General features: G+C 41.5%; 1 protein-coding gene and 1 pseudogene across 3 annotated transcripts in view; one reads left to right on the top strand and one right to left on the bottom strand.

Annotated features, from left to right (window-relative positions):
* CREB5 (cAMP responsive element binding protein 5) overlaps positions 1–14,133 on the bottom strand; it is a 438,988-nt gene that overhangs the window by 209,273 nt on the left and 215,582 nt on the right. The window lies entirely within an intron of this gene.
* On the top strand, positions 1,971–3,564 carry LOC113891777 (annotated as a pseudogene).

Raw genomic sequence — 14,133 nt, 5'->3', positions numbered from 1 at the left:
GGTGTGATTCCAACGATGGATTCTGGGATTGTGCTTTCCTTCTGCTCACCCCCTTGACACGAGCCACTTTGCTTTCTTTGTTTATTTTAAATATTTTCTTTACTTTATTGAGAAATGAGTTTCTGTTTTTTTCTTTTCTTTTTTTGGCTGCAATGCACAGCGTGAGGGATCCTAGTTCCCAAACAGAGATCAAATTGGTGTCCCCTGTGGTGGAAGAGTGGAGTCTGTACCACCGAACCTTCAGGGAAGTCCCCATCAACCTGAACCACTTTGAATACACATACCCAGAGCAAAATTTCAGGGGCACTAATGAGAAAGCAGAGTCTGTATTTCCTACCTGGAACCAGGGACTGCGCTAAAACCAGACTCAATGCTTGTAATCTATATTCACTCATTAGCTGTGTGGATGAGAGTTCTCTTCACAAAGAACTGAAGGACAGTTGGACGAGGAGTTTGAAAGTAGGATCATTGATCAATTTTTTTCTCTATGATTTGAGATTAACTTGATCACGTAAACAATTAGTGAGAGTTCTTCAGATGTCCTTCTACATTGCTTTCCCTCTTAGGAATATTGTCAGATACCCCCTACACTGGCTCCTCCATGGAGTCTTTCCATGAGGAAAATTCCAAACTCATCTGTCAAGTACATGGACTCATTCTTATGGATGATATCAATAAAGACTGTCAAGAATCCCAGCATCCTTTCCTCAACTCTCTGATCCTCAGGCTGAAGCTTCAAGGATAGTACCCCCAGGAAATCCCCTAAAGGTTACTGCTCACAATACCCACTTTCAAGCTTTAGATGTTAAAGAGACTTAGATAGCATAAAGCCCTGTTTAAAGACTAAAAATATAAATGAACTACTGAATTAATGGATGAATAAATGAAATAACACATTCTTAGAGATAATACTTAGCTCTTCTTGGTCCTTGGCTCCTAAATATCCTGATGTGGACTTATAGGTCTTGTTTTATTCTAAATGAAAATCATAAGATGTCTTCACTGAAAGAGACTTTAGTGATAGAAAGCCACGGCCTCACAAATGAACTTATCTATGAAACAGAAACAGACCCACAGACATAGAGAAGAAACTTGTGGTTGCCAAGGGAAAGTGGGGGTAGGGGAGGGATGAACTGGGAGTTTGGGGTTAATAGACGCTAATTATTATGTACAGAATGGATAAACAATAAAGTCCTCCTATATAGCACATGGAACTATAGTTAATATCCTGTGATAAACCACACTGGAAAAGAATATGAAAAAGAAAGCATACACGTTCTGAATCATTTTGCTGTACAGTAGAAATTAACATGACATTATAAATCAACTACATTTCAATTAAATATTGATAAAATTATTTTAAAGTCATGGTCTGATTTGTTCAAATGAAATTAGGGAAAAACTGCTTCTCTGGTTGTAGTGTAGGTAGGGGCTTGGAACCTCCAGCTCTAAGAAATGACACAGTTTGTCCAACATCAATACAGATTTCAGAGATAGAGCCATGACTCCTGAGCCCCTGGCTTGTTTTTCCCTGCTACATGCTATCTCCTTTTATGGATGAAGTGTTGTTTCTGGATACTTACTGGATAAAAAGACATTTCTCTGTCCCTAAAACAAATGAGCCATAGGCTACAGGAAGTTTTTCTTGTTGCTGTTGTTTTGCCTCTGTCCTCTGAAACATTTTATTTGTACATATTACATTCCTAGAAAAAGATTCAAGGATTTTCCCTTCTTCATGGGCCCTGATGCCAGCTGAGGTTGTCAGTACAATGCAACCAAACTGAAGGGATGAGAGCAGGCTATTCTGCCATTTCTCTGGATCTTTGAACTGCACACCAAATCTGTGGCTGATCACTCTACACTTATTTAGCCTGCCAGTGAGGTTCACAATTTTCCCAGCCATGTGATGATCAGTGATACCAAATTCACCAGTGCAACCATGCTTCATCATCATAGTTAGAAACCTGATGATGACTTTGGAGCATGGCTTAGTAAGCAACTGGCATTTGCCTCTCTTTTCAGCATTGTGGATACTCTTGAGAGCATCAGCCAGGACATTCATGTGCACCATAATGGCAGCAAGGAAAGATGGCAGAAAGAGCTAAAGGAAGTTTTGAACTGGGCTTCAGGGTAGTCACATAGTTGAAGGTAGGTCCTCCTTACAGACGTATTCCAGCTAAAAAATGAAGCAGAGATGATAGAAATGTACTTCACTATTTTGCAATTTCCAAAGTAATGGATCTAGGCAAGGACTGTCAATGACTGTCAGATTCCTGACAGAAGTACTCTACATTGTCTATGAAGTACTCTTTTCAAAAAAATGAACTTGAGCTAAATCAAGCCAAGAAAGTCTAAATCACCAATTTACGGGAAATATAAGAAACAAAGGAACTTGTTAAACTGGAAGCATAGGAATGGAATCAACAATATTCACAGTCTGCAAAACTCTACAAACTCTTTAGCAAATAAATTTCAAGGTAAAACAAAAAAAAAGGAGGGCAAGGGAGCAGAATGTGTTGTAAAAGCATCATGAAAGACATGTCAACCAACTTCAAGGCATAGAGAGTATTTCAGTCCCAATTAAAATAAAGTGCACTTGTTATCTGGGAAAACACCAAATGGAACAGACATACTGGTGTTCCTGGGGCCCTGGAGTAGGAAGCAGCAGCCCAGTCCACATCACTGAGGTGGAGAAATCAAGGCCAAGCTGGGCTCCTGGTCAAGGACAGGAAGACCAAATCCCTGGATGAGATTTCTCTCTTCTCCATGCCCATCACAGAATCTGAAATCACCAACTTTCTCCTGGGGATGTGCCTCAAGGATGAGGTGTTGAAGATAATATCCACAAAAGCAGACCTATGCTAGCCATTGGACCGGGTTCAAGGTATCTGTTGCCATCTGGACTACAATGGGCGTGTCAATCTGAGTGTTAAGTGCCCAGAAGAAGTCATCAAGGCCATCCTAGAGGCCATCATCCTGCTCAAGCTCTCCATTGTCCCAGTGTGGCAATGCTCCTGGAAGAGCAAGACAAGCAAGTACCACACTGTCCCTGCAAGATGCCCACCTCCATGGGCATCTTTTTCCACCCCAGAGACACTGGCGTCATCCTGGCCTCTGCATTCAAGAAGTCACTACTGATGGCCAGCATGGATGACTGCCACACCTCGGCTGGGGGCTGCACTGCCAGTCTTGACCACTGTGATTTCATCTCCAAGACTTACAGCTGACCTCTGAAAAGAGACTGTGATCACCAAGCTTCCCTGTCAGGAATCCAGTGACCATCTCCTATCGATTCACACCTGAGTTTCCCTGCAGAGAACTCAGGCTCCATCTATGGCCACCACTGTTGCAATTCTATATGAGAAATATAAAGTGAATTAATTAATAAAAAATAAAGGGCAAAAATCCTATGGAACAAATAAGGATGTCTGAAAGATGTTTAAAAATACTAAACTATGGGTAAAATTTTAGGTGGAAGTATGGTATCATGGTTGTGTGCTGTTCTGTGCCAAGTTGCTTCAGTTGTGTCTGACTCTGTGACACCCTGCACTATAGCTCGCCAGGCTCCTCTGTCCACGGGATTCTCCAGGCAAGAATACTGGAGTGGGTTGCCATGCCCTCCTCTAGGGATCTTCTTGACCCAGGGATTGAACCCACATCTCCTGCATTGGCAGGCAGGTTTGTTTTTTTTAATCATTAGCATCACCTGGGAAGCCTGGTATCATGGTTACTTCTCTTTAAAAAACTTTAATGAACTTGTCTTTCATACTTATATTCCAAATACTTACAGATAAAATGCTATGATATATAGGATATTGCTTCTAATAACCTTTGGAGTGGCTGGAAATGGGTAGATACACCAATGAAATGTAGCCAGTTATGGGCTGATAACTGTTTAAGTTGTGTGGTAGGTCCACGCTGGGTCTCTTATGACTTTTGTACTTCTATAATGTCTGAAATGTTTGTGATTAAAATATTTAAGAAGTTTTGTTCACAATTAGAACAAAAGGTAGCTCTTCCTAACTGTTAAAGAAAAAAAGAGAGAGAGAGAGAGTTTTAGGCCAGGAATGGAAGGAATGGATTTCACATGAAGGTAAGAAGTTTTTGGAAATGAATGGGTTTCTCATTATGACTGAAGCATGAGGAATCTCCCAGAAGTGATAACAAGAGTATCCAATCTGTTTTGACTGAAGCTTGACTAGATCAGGCAGGCAGCCTGCTGGTGGTGAAGGTGGTATCTCATGAAAAAGGCCTGGTCTCACTGACTAGGTCTTGATCTCACTATATATGTTGTGGGTGATGACAGCAGCCTAGCCTCTGTTACAACTAACTCACAACATGATATTAATAAGTTATATATTTTGCAATGTAACTAAGAAACCATTCCATAACTTCAAGATCAAATCTCAAATGGACAACACAAATGACTGCCATACTACCCAAAGCAATCTATAGACTCAACACAATCCCTATCAAGCTACCAATGGTATTTTTCACAGAACTAGAACAAATAATTTCACAGTTTGTATGGAAACACACAAAAACCTTGAATAGCCAAAGCAATCTTGAGAAAGAAGACTAGAACTGGAGGAATCAACCTTCCTGACTTCAGACTTTACTACAAAGTGATAGTCATCAAGACAGTATGATCAATGGAACAAAATGGAAAGCCCAGAGATAAATCCATGCACCTATGGACACCTTATCTTCAACAAAGAAGGCAAAAATATACAATGGAGAAAAGACAATCTTTAATAAGTGGTGCTGGGAAAACTGGTCAACCACTTATAAAAGAATGAAACTAGAATATCTTCTAACACCATACATGAAAATAAACTCAAAATGGATTAAAGATCTAAATGTAAGATCAGAAACTATAAAATTCTTAAAGGAACACATAGGCAGAACACTCTTTGACATAAATCACAGCAAGATCTTCTATGACCCACCTTTTTCCCAGAGTAATGGAAATAAAAACAAAAATAAACAAATGAGACCTAATTAAACTTAAAAGCTTTTATACAGTGAAGGAAACTATAAGCAAGGTGAAAAGGCAGCCTTCAGAATGGGAGAAAATAATAGCAAATGAAGCAACTGACAAAGAATTAACCTCCAAAATATACAAGCAGCTCATGCAGCTCAATACCAGAAAAATAAACAACCCAGTCAAAAAGTGGGCCAATGTTCCAGTGGAATCATTGTGGTATCCTCCTGGAGGCCAAAGAACTAAACAGACATTTCTCCAAAGAAGACATATAGATGGTTAATAAACACATGAAAAGATGTTCAACCTCATTTCTCATTATCAGAGAAATGCAAATCAAAACCACAATGAGGTATCATTTCACACCAGTCAGAATGGCTGCCATCAAAAAGGCTACAAACAATAAATGCTGCAGAGGGTGTGGAGAAAAGGGAACCCTCTACACTGATGGTGGGAATACAAACTGGTACAGCCACTATGGAGAACAGTGTGGAGATTCCTTCAAAAACTGGAAATAGAACTGCATATGACCCAGAAATCCCACTGCTGGGCATACACACCAAGGAAACCAGAACTGAAAGAGACACAGGTATCCCAATATTCATTGCAGCATGGTTTACAGTAGCTAGGACACGGAAGCAACCTATATGTGCATCGTCAGAGAAACGGATAAGGAAGTTGTGGTATCTATACACAATGGGATATTTTTCAGCTATAAAAAAGGATGCATTTGAGTCAGCTCTACTGAGGTGGATGAAATTGGAGCCTATTATACAGAGTGAAGTAAGTCAGAAGGAGAAACACCAATACAGCATAATAATGCATATATATGGAATTTAGGAAGATGGTGACGACGACCCTATAAGCGAGGCAGCAAAAGAGACACAGATGTAAAGAACAGATTTTTGGACTTTGTGGGAGAAGGTGAGGGTGGGATGATTTGAGAGAATAGCACTGAAAAAATGTATATTACCAAATGTAAAATAGATGACTGGTGTGAGTTCAATGCATGAAGCAGGGCCCTCAAAGCTGATGCTCTGGGACAACCCAGAGGGATGGTGTGGGGAGGGAGGAGGGAAGGGGGTTCAGGATGCAGGGGTCAGGATGAGGGGTTCAGGATGTGCACCCATGGCTGGTCCATGTAGATGTGTGGCAGGGGCCACCACAGTGTTGTGAACTGTTGTCCTCCAATTAAAAAAAAAAAAAAAAGTCATTGGGCTTACCCCCAGTACAGCATTCCTGAAGCAGATCAGAATGCTCCAGGCTGGCAATCAGCCCCTCTGGATTCTAAGTAGCCCCGAAAGGATGCAGTGGCTTGCACACTGGAAAATTTATCTATGACCCTAAGCCACCCCCAAGACCATTTGTAAATTACTGCTTGAGTAATTTACAAATATTGAGATTTCATGACCTGAAGAAATAAAGGTTTCCACTAATGCCTACTGTGCTCAGGCAATCAGTCACTCACTGACAAGATCTTGTTTGAATGTCATGAAGTCAAATATGTTATTAAATATGACAATTTCCAAAAGGGACCCAGGACAGCTAATGATCAGTCATCAAGCAGTGAAATCAGTGTATGGAGGGATCCCAAAGCTTACCTCTGACTTCGTCTTTCACAAACCCAAATCCAATGCAGCAATCACGCTTCATTCAGTTCACATAAAGTCGAAATGATCTTTTATTCTAGGGGTAATGACTTGATGATTTGACACCTATGAGTCATAAGCAGCCCTTAGTGAAAAGCCCTGTGACAATGTGTCAGCTCACATTTAAACCTTAGTTATGTTTCCCACTCTGTTCCCAGCAGTCCCCATCTTCATTGCATCTGGGGTAGGGTTCTGGGCCCTGGCTCAATGAGTGGACTCAGTTTCAGACCAAATATATTGCAATGAACCTTAAAAATTCACACATTTGCTATGAGACTTTCTTCAAGGGGAAAATACATTTTCAGTTATTTGGCCAAAACAAGCAAAATGTTCAAAATGTTGAAACAGGGAGGCCCCCACTATTTCATTACTGCATTGCTGAAGCAAAGAAGTGAAGACATTTTTCTTTGTGGCTCCAGTAAGCAGGCAGACATTTATCAACTGGGACACTCTACAATGGATATCTAATCAGATACACTAGTCCTCTGGGTAATTCTAAATTTCTGCAGAGAAAGTTTGGCTTCTTTTCCTTAATGACTGCATTTGGAGTATGAACTAAAATGGTCAAAATTTTCAATACATCTTTGAGAAGGGTTAAGCACAAAAATCCTGTTAAACAATAATGGGATTTGTGTGTGAAACATGACACTCTTTGAACACTTTTGAGAAAGTTACTCTGCTCTTTCCCCTCCGACTAATAACAATTCAACATTATTTAACATAATCCTACTGACAGGTAATTTCTGACATGAAATTTATTACTGACTTGCCCTTGGAGGGCATGTTTCACTATTAATGTTTCCTTTTAAAAGCTATAGCATGCGTTAGATTCTCCTACAGCGTTTCCCCATGTTTTCCTTGGAAACCCCTATTTTCTGTGGTATTTTACATTGCCCAAGTCTGTTTTAACTCTGTATCCTTACATACACACAGACACACCCCTACTCTTCAGAAATAGGAACAGACATATACCTAACATTGAAACATTTATTCTACCATTATTAGGTTTACCTATAACTAAATAAACAACATTAGTAATGTATAAATTTGAATCAGTTTCTCCTGTACCTAACTGGGTATGTGATTGAGTGAGCTAGAGGGCTTGACTTCAACAGGACTATGCCAGGACCTGGGAATGCGGCAGACTAGACTGAGGCTGATGTCCATATAGGGCCAGTGAGACCTGCAAGTGTCTGCCCTCATTGGTGCTTTCAGCCTTTCACAATGCAGGACATGTGAGACTGTTCAGAACACATCTGTGATTCTGACTCATCCAGAGAAATGATTTTTTACCTGGTGAGTCAGCATGAAGCTAGGTATTTCCCTACCTGTGCTAACCATACAAGGGCATTGCTACCTGGAAGGTTAGGTCATCTGCCCCAGAAGGAAACACACACCATCTTTGCTTTTTCTGCAACAGCTTTACTGGCATCATGAGCTCAAAGGACAGAGCTGATGACGTGGTGTCCTTCCTTTGAAAGGGAAATGTTGTCTAAATGGCTCGTTGGCTGGCAAAGCAGCAAGGAGACAAGTGAAAAAAATTCACTCATTCATCCATCCATTCATTCTTTATTTATTCGTCTGTAGTTTTAGGGAGGCCAGGTGTATTGAGTTATAATTTACAGATGCTAAAATTCACCCTTTTTAACACTGCAATTCATATAGTCATGTAACTACTGCCACAACCAAGATAAAGAAGAGCTTCACCACCTCAAAACACTCCCTTGTTCATTTAGTAGTTGACCCCTTTCCCCAGTCACCATATTTATTTAAAGAGAATATTCAGACCATTTACAACAGAAACACAAATTCACCTGCATGTTGTAACTTGTCCTTAATGTAGTGGCAAGATTTACTGGTAATGAGCTTCAGGGACCCTCCATCCCACTGGAAGTCTGAGAATGTGCTGGGCGAAACCTACTGCCTCACAGTGGCCCTAATGAATAACCTATTTCTGCAGAAAAACACCTAGCAGTGACTCGACCAGGAGATTTCTAAGCTTCCTAACTCTTCTTCCCCTAAGTTTCAGAAGGCTAAGGTCCCTTCAGTCTCCCACCATAGTCTAACTGGAAAAAGCTGGGGATACATACATTCTCCCCAGCCTTGGCCCCTGCCTCTCCTCCCAGAGACTGACACACACAGGCAACTCTCTCTCTCTCTTTTACACACACACACAACAGATGCAACAACAACAACAAAAAAACTGCCAAGACAGTCTGTCTTCCAAGGTGGTCGTTAAATCTCTAAGGCCACAACGGGACCTTCTGGGCCCAGACCCACGCAGAAGCCTGGGGTGAAAATCCTCTACCCCGAGAAGCTGGAACTGATCCGAAGGTCTTGCACATTAGGGAAGAGTTACATTCCTAGGTTACTGGGCCATTAGCAGCTCCACCATCCATTTTTCATTTGAAGGAACCTTTTTAAAGCTTGAATTCTTATCTTTGGGAGGCCTGTAAATGCAGTTCTTGTGTTTTCATTGGGTTTATTTAGCCTAGGGGATTTAGGTCCCTCTGTTTAAGCAGTAAATTTTCCCCTTTGTGTAAATGTATGTGGTTAATATACTTAAAAATCCATCAGGCAAGGCTAACAAAAATGCAGCCGCCTTTACACAGCAGTTTTTGGCAAGAATATAGTCACTCAGGATGGCTGTGCGGTGCTTATAATTGAATTGTGGTCACTAAGCCGAATGCTATCAACTTCTGGAAAAACCCAAAGCCAGATAGCTCTGAGCACTCCTTTCACCACCTTCCCTCTGGCCCCTCTCCTTGCTGCCAGCTCCCCCTGATCACCCAGCTGGCAGAGTGGGACGCAGAGCAGCCCAAGGTGAATAAATAGGACACACTGCTCCAGTCTTTAAACACGTGCTAGAAAAGATGGGTTCCAGGCCTGAAAGGACATACTGAAGACCTGATGGCATGAGTTGCAACACTTGGAAGGTCAGTGCCAGAGAAGCTGCTCAAGAAAAGGAAAATGACAAAGGTCCTCGAAGATGCCCTTCCAGCTTTCAGTTCTTGCTTGAGAATAACACTAACCTTTGGCCACTCGAATCAACACTATCTGACACTAGGGCACAGATCCCAGCCCTCTCCGAAGGTTGCCCTCACAGTGGTAACCTTGGGTGATCTGTAGTCCATTAGTTGATATTTCCTCCTTCCTTCTCTGACCCCACATGCTCATCTCCCTGCTTTTCCCTCCCCAACACTTGTGGCAGAGCCTAGTCAAGCATGCAGGTTCAGAAGCTGTGGGCTCTGACCATGACAAGCATGAAGCCTTCCACTTAGCTACCACTGTTGCCGGTGGCAGGAGACCAAGTGACCACCACACACCCTAGGGCATCCAACTCAACCAGGTGGCCTCGGGCCATGACAGATATGAACCGAAAGGAGAAAACCCGCTCACTGCACAGAGTTGACACAGGAGAAAAGAAAAAATCCTGCCATACAACTCTCTCTTACCTAAACACGGAAACTAATCACAATCAAAACACACATAAGAGGATTTTTCTACTTAACAACTGTCTTTTAGGGAATTCCCTGGCAGTCCAGTGGTTAAAACATGTGCTTTCACTGCTGTAGGCCTGGGTTTGAACCCTGGTTAGGGAACTAAGATCCTGTAAACAATATGATGTGACAAAAATAGTAATAATAAAGAAATGAAAAAAATCTGGATTTTAAAAAAACAAACTTTTAAAAGAAAGAAATAAAAATAAAAACTACCTTTTTCATTAGGTCAATATTTCCTATCTCTCCCAGGCATTGTGCTCATTCAACAAATACTCTATAAATGGGCACTTCTTAAAAATAACAATAGTGCCTGGGTTCTTTGGGTGCATGAGCCCATCCCATATACCATGTCAAGCACTGCAAAAGCACTTTGGACTCAACTACCATTCTAGAGTAAATACTGGAGAAAATGTGCTCCTGGAGCTAAGGAGCCTAGCAGCAGGTGAGCTCAGGGCCTAGAAACTGGTCAAGAGGGAAACTACAGGTGCTCTAGCACAAATGGCTTCAGAGCAAAGGATGAACCAGCTCATAGAACTCAGACCTAAAAGAAAGCTGCGTCTAAAATGCATGAGTCAGAAGAGCACTCATTTCTCAAAAGGTAGACACACAACCTACTACTCAAGAACTACTGTGCTAGTTCAAATTATTGCTCCTTTCTGCTGACAGTGGTTGTGTAACTATCTCAGGTACATCTGAAAGGCCATTTAAAGTTGCACCTTGGGACTTTCTGGCAGTGCAGTGGTAAAGAATCCTCCTTGCAATGTAAGTGACGAGAATTTGATCCTTGGTCACGCAAGTAAGATCCCACATGCCTCAGGGCAACTCACCCACACACCTCAACCAAACAGTCCCAGTGCCACAAAGAAAGATCCCATGTGTCCAAAAAGACCTAATGCAAAAAAGACTCATGTACCCTAATATTCTGGTGACAGAAGCAAGGTCCGATGCTGTAAGAGCAATATTGCATAGGAACCTGGAATGTTAGGTCCATGAATCAAGGCAAATTGGAAGTGGTCAAACAGGAGATGGCAAGAGTGAACGTCAACATTCTAGGAATTAGAGAACTAAAATGGACTGGAATGGGTCAATTTAACTCAGATGACCATTATATCTACTACTGTGGGCAAGAATCCCTTAGGAGAAACGAAGTAGCCACCATAGTCAACAAAAGAGTCCGAAGTGCAGTACTTGGATGCAATCCCAAAAACGACAGAATGATCTCTGTTCATTTCCAAAGCAAACCATTCAATATCATGGTAATCCAAGTCTATGCCCCGACCAGTAACACTGAAGAAGCTGAAGTTGAACGGTTCTATGAAGACCTACAAGAACTTTTAGAATTAACACCCAAAAAAAGATGTCCTTTTCATTATAGGGGACTGGAATGCAAAGTAGGAAGTAAGAAACACCTGGAGTAACAGGTAAATTTGGCCTTGGAGTACAGAATGAAGCAGGACAAAGGCTAATAGAGTTTTGCCAAGAGAACGCTGGTCATAGCAAATACCCTCTTCCAACAACAAAGGAGAAGACTCTACACATGGACATCACCAGATGGTCAACACTGAAATCAGATTGATTATATTCTTTGCAGCCCAAGATGGAGAAACTCTATACAGTCAGCAAAAACAAGACTGGGAGCTGACTGTGGCTCAGATCCTTATTGCCAAATTCAGACTTAAATTGAAGAAAGTGGGGGAAACCACTAGAGCATTCAGGTATGACCTAAATCAAACCCCTTATGATTATACAGTGGAAGTGAGAAATAGATTTAAGGGATTAGATCTGATAGACAGAGTGCCTGATGAACTATAGACAGAGGTTCGTAACATTCTACAAGACAAAGTAAGCAAGACCATCCCCAAGAAAGAGAAAGGCAAAAAGGCAAAATGGCTATCTGAGGAGGCTTAACAAATAGCTGTGAAAAGAAGAGAAGCGAAAAGAAGAGGAGAAAGGTAAGATATAAGCATCTGAATGCAGAATTCCAAAGAAGAGCAAGGAGAGATAAGAAAGCCTCCCTCAGTGATCAGTGCAAAGAAATGGAGGAAAACAATAGAATGGGAAAGACTAGAGATCTCTTCAAGAAAATTAGAGATATCAAGAGAACATTTCATGCAAAGATGGGCTCAATAAAGGACAGAAATGGAATGGACCTAACAGAAGCAGAAGATATTAAGAGGAGGTGGCAAGAATACACAGAAGAACTGTACAAAAAAGATCTTCATGACCCAGATAATTACAATGGTGAGATCACTTGCCTAGAGCCAGATATCCTGAAATGTGAAGTCAAGTGGGCCTTAGGAAGCATCACTATGAACAAAGCTAGTGGAGGTGATGGAATTCCAGTTGACCTATTTCAAATCCTGAAAGATGATGCTGTAAAAGTGCTGCACTCAATATGTCAACAAATTTGAAACACTCAGCAGTGGCCACAGGACTGGAAAAGGTCAGTTTTCATTCCAATCCCAAAGAAAGGCAATGCCAAAGAATGCTCAAACACAATTGCATTCATCTCACATGCTAGTAAAGTAATGCTCAAAATTCTCCAAGCCAGGCTTCAGCAATACATGAACCGTGAACTTCCAGATGTTCAAGCTGGTTTTAGAAAAGGCAGAGGAACCAGAGATCAAATTGCCAACATCCGCTGGATCATCGAAAAAGCAAAAGAGTTCCAGAAACACATCTATTTCTGCTTTATTGACTATGCCAAAGCCTTTGACTGTGTGGATCACAATAAACTGTGGAAAATTCTGAAAGAGATGGGAATACCAGACCATCTGATCTGCCTCTTGAGAAACCTGTATGCAGGTCAGGAAGCAACAGTTAGAACTGGACATGGAACAACAGACTGGTTTCAAATAGGAAAAGGAGTATGTCAAAGCTATATATTGTCACCCTGCTTATTTAACTTCTATGCAGAGTACATCATGAGAAAAGCTGGGCTAGATGAAGCACAAGGTGGAATCAAGATTGCTGGGAGAAATATCGATAACCTCAGATATGCAGATGACACCACCCTTATGGCAGAAATTGAAGAAGAACTAAAGAGCCTCTTGATGAAAGTGAAAGAGGAGAGTGGAAAAGTTGGCTTAAAGCTCAACATTCAGAAAACGAAGATCATGGCATCCGGTCCCATCACTTCATAGTGGCTGACTTTATTTTTGGGGGCTCCAAAATCACAGCAGATGGTGACTGCAGCCATGAAATTAAAAGACGCTTACTCCTTGGAAGGAAAGTTATGACCAACATAGACAGCATATTAAAAAGCAGAGACCTTACTTTGTCAACAAAGATCCATCTAGTCAAGGCTATGGTTTTTCCAGTAGTCATGTACGAATGTGAGAGTTTGACTATAAAGAAAGCTGGGCGCAGAAGAATTGATGCTTCTGAACTGTGGTGTTGGGAGAAGACTCTTGAGAGTCCCTTGGACTGCAAGGAGATCCAACCAGTCCATCCTAAAGGAGGTCAGTACTGGGTGTTCATTGGAAGGACTGATGCTGAAGCTGAAACTCTAATACTTTGGCCACCTGATGCAAAGAGTTGACTCATTGGAAAAGACCCTGATGCTGGGAAAGATTGAGGACAGGAGAAGGGAACAACAGGATGAGATGGTTAGATGGGCATCCCCGACTCAATGGACATGGGTTTGGGTGGACTCTGGGAGTTGGTGATGGACAGGGAGGCCTGGCATGCTGCGGTTCATGGGGTCGCAAAGAGTCGGACACGACTGAGCGACTGAACTGATACAAGGAATGAATTTAAATTAGTTCTAGTGAGGTGGATGAACCTAGAGCCTGTTATACAGAGTGAAATAAGCCAGAAGAGAAGAATAAATCTTGTATTTTCATGCATATATATGGAATCTGGAAAAATGGTACTGATGAACCTATTTGCAGGGCAGAAATAGAGACTCAAACATAGAGAACAGGCTTATGGACACAGCGGAGAAAGGAGAGAACTGGAGAAATGAAGAGAGTAGCACTGAAATATATATATTACC

The sequence above is a fragment of the Bos indicus x Bos taurus genome, chromosome 4 (assembly GCF_003369695.1).
Source record: "Bos indicus x Bos taurus breed Angus x Brahman F1 hybrid chromosome 4, Bos_hybrid_MaternalHap_v2.0, whole genome shotgun sequence".
Taxonomy (NCBI): domain Eukaryota; kingdom Metazoa; phylum Chordata; class Mammalia; order Artiodactyla; family Bovidae; genus Bos; species Bos indicus x Bos taurus.
This window is presented reverse-complemented; position numbering and strand designations above follow the sequence as displayed.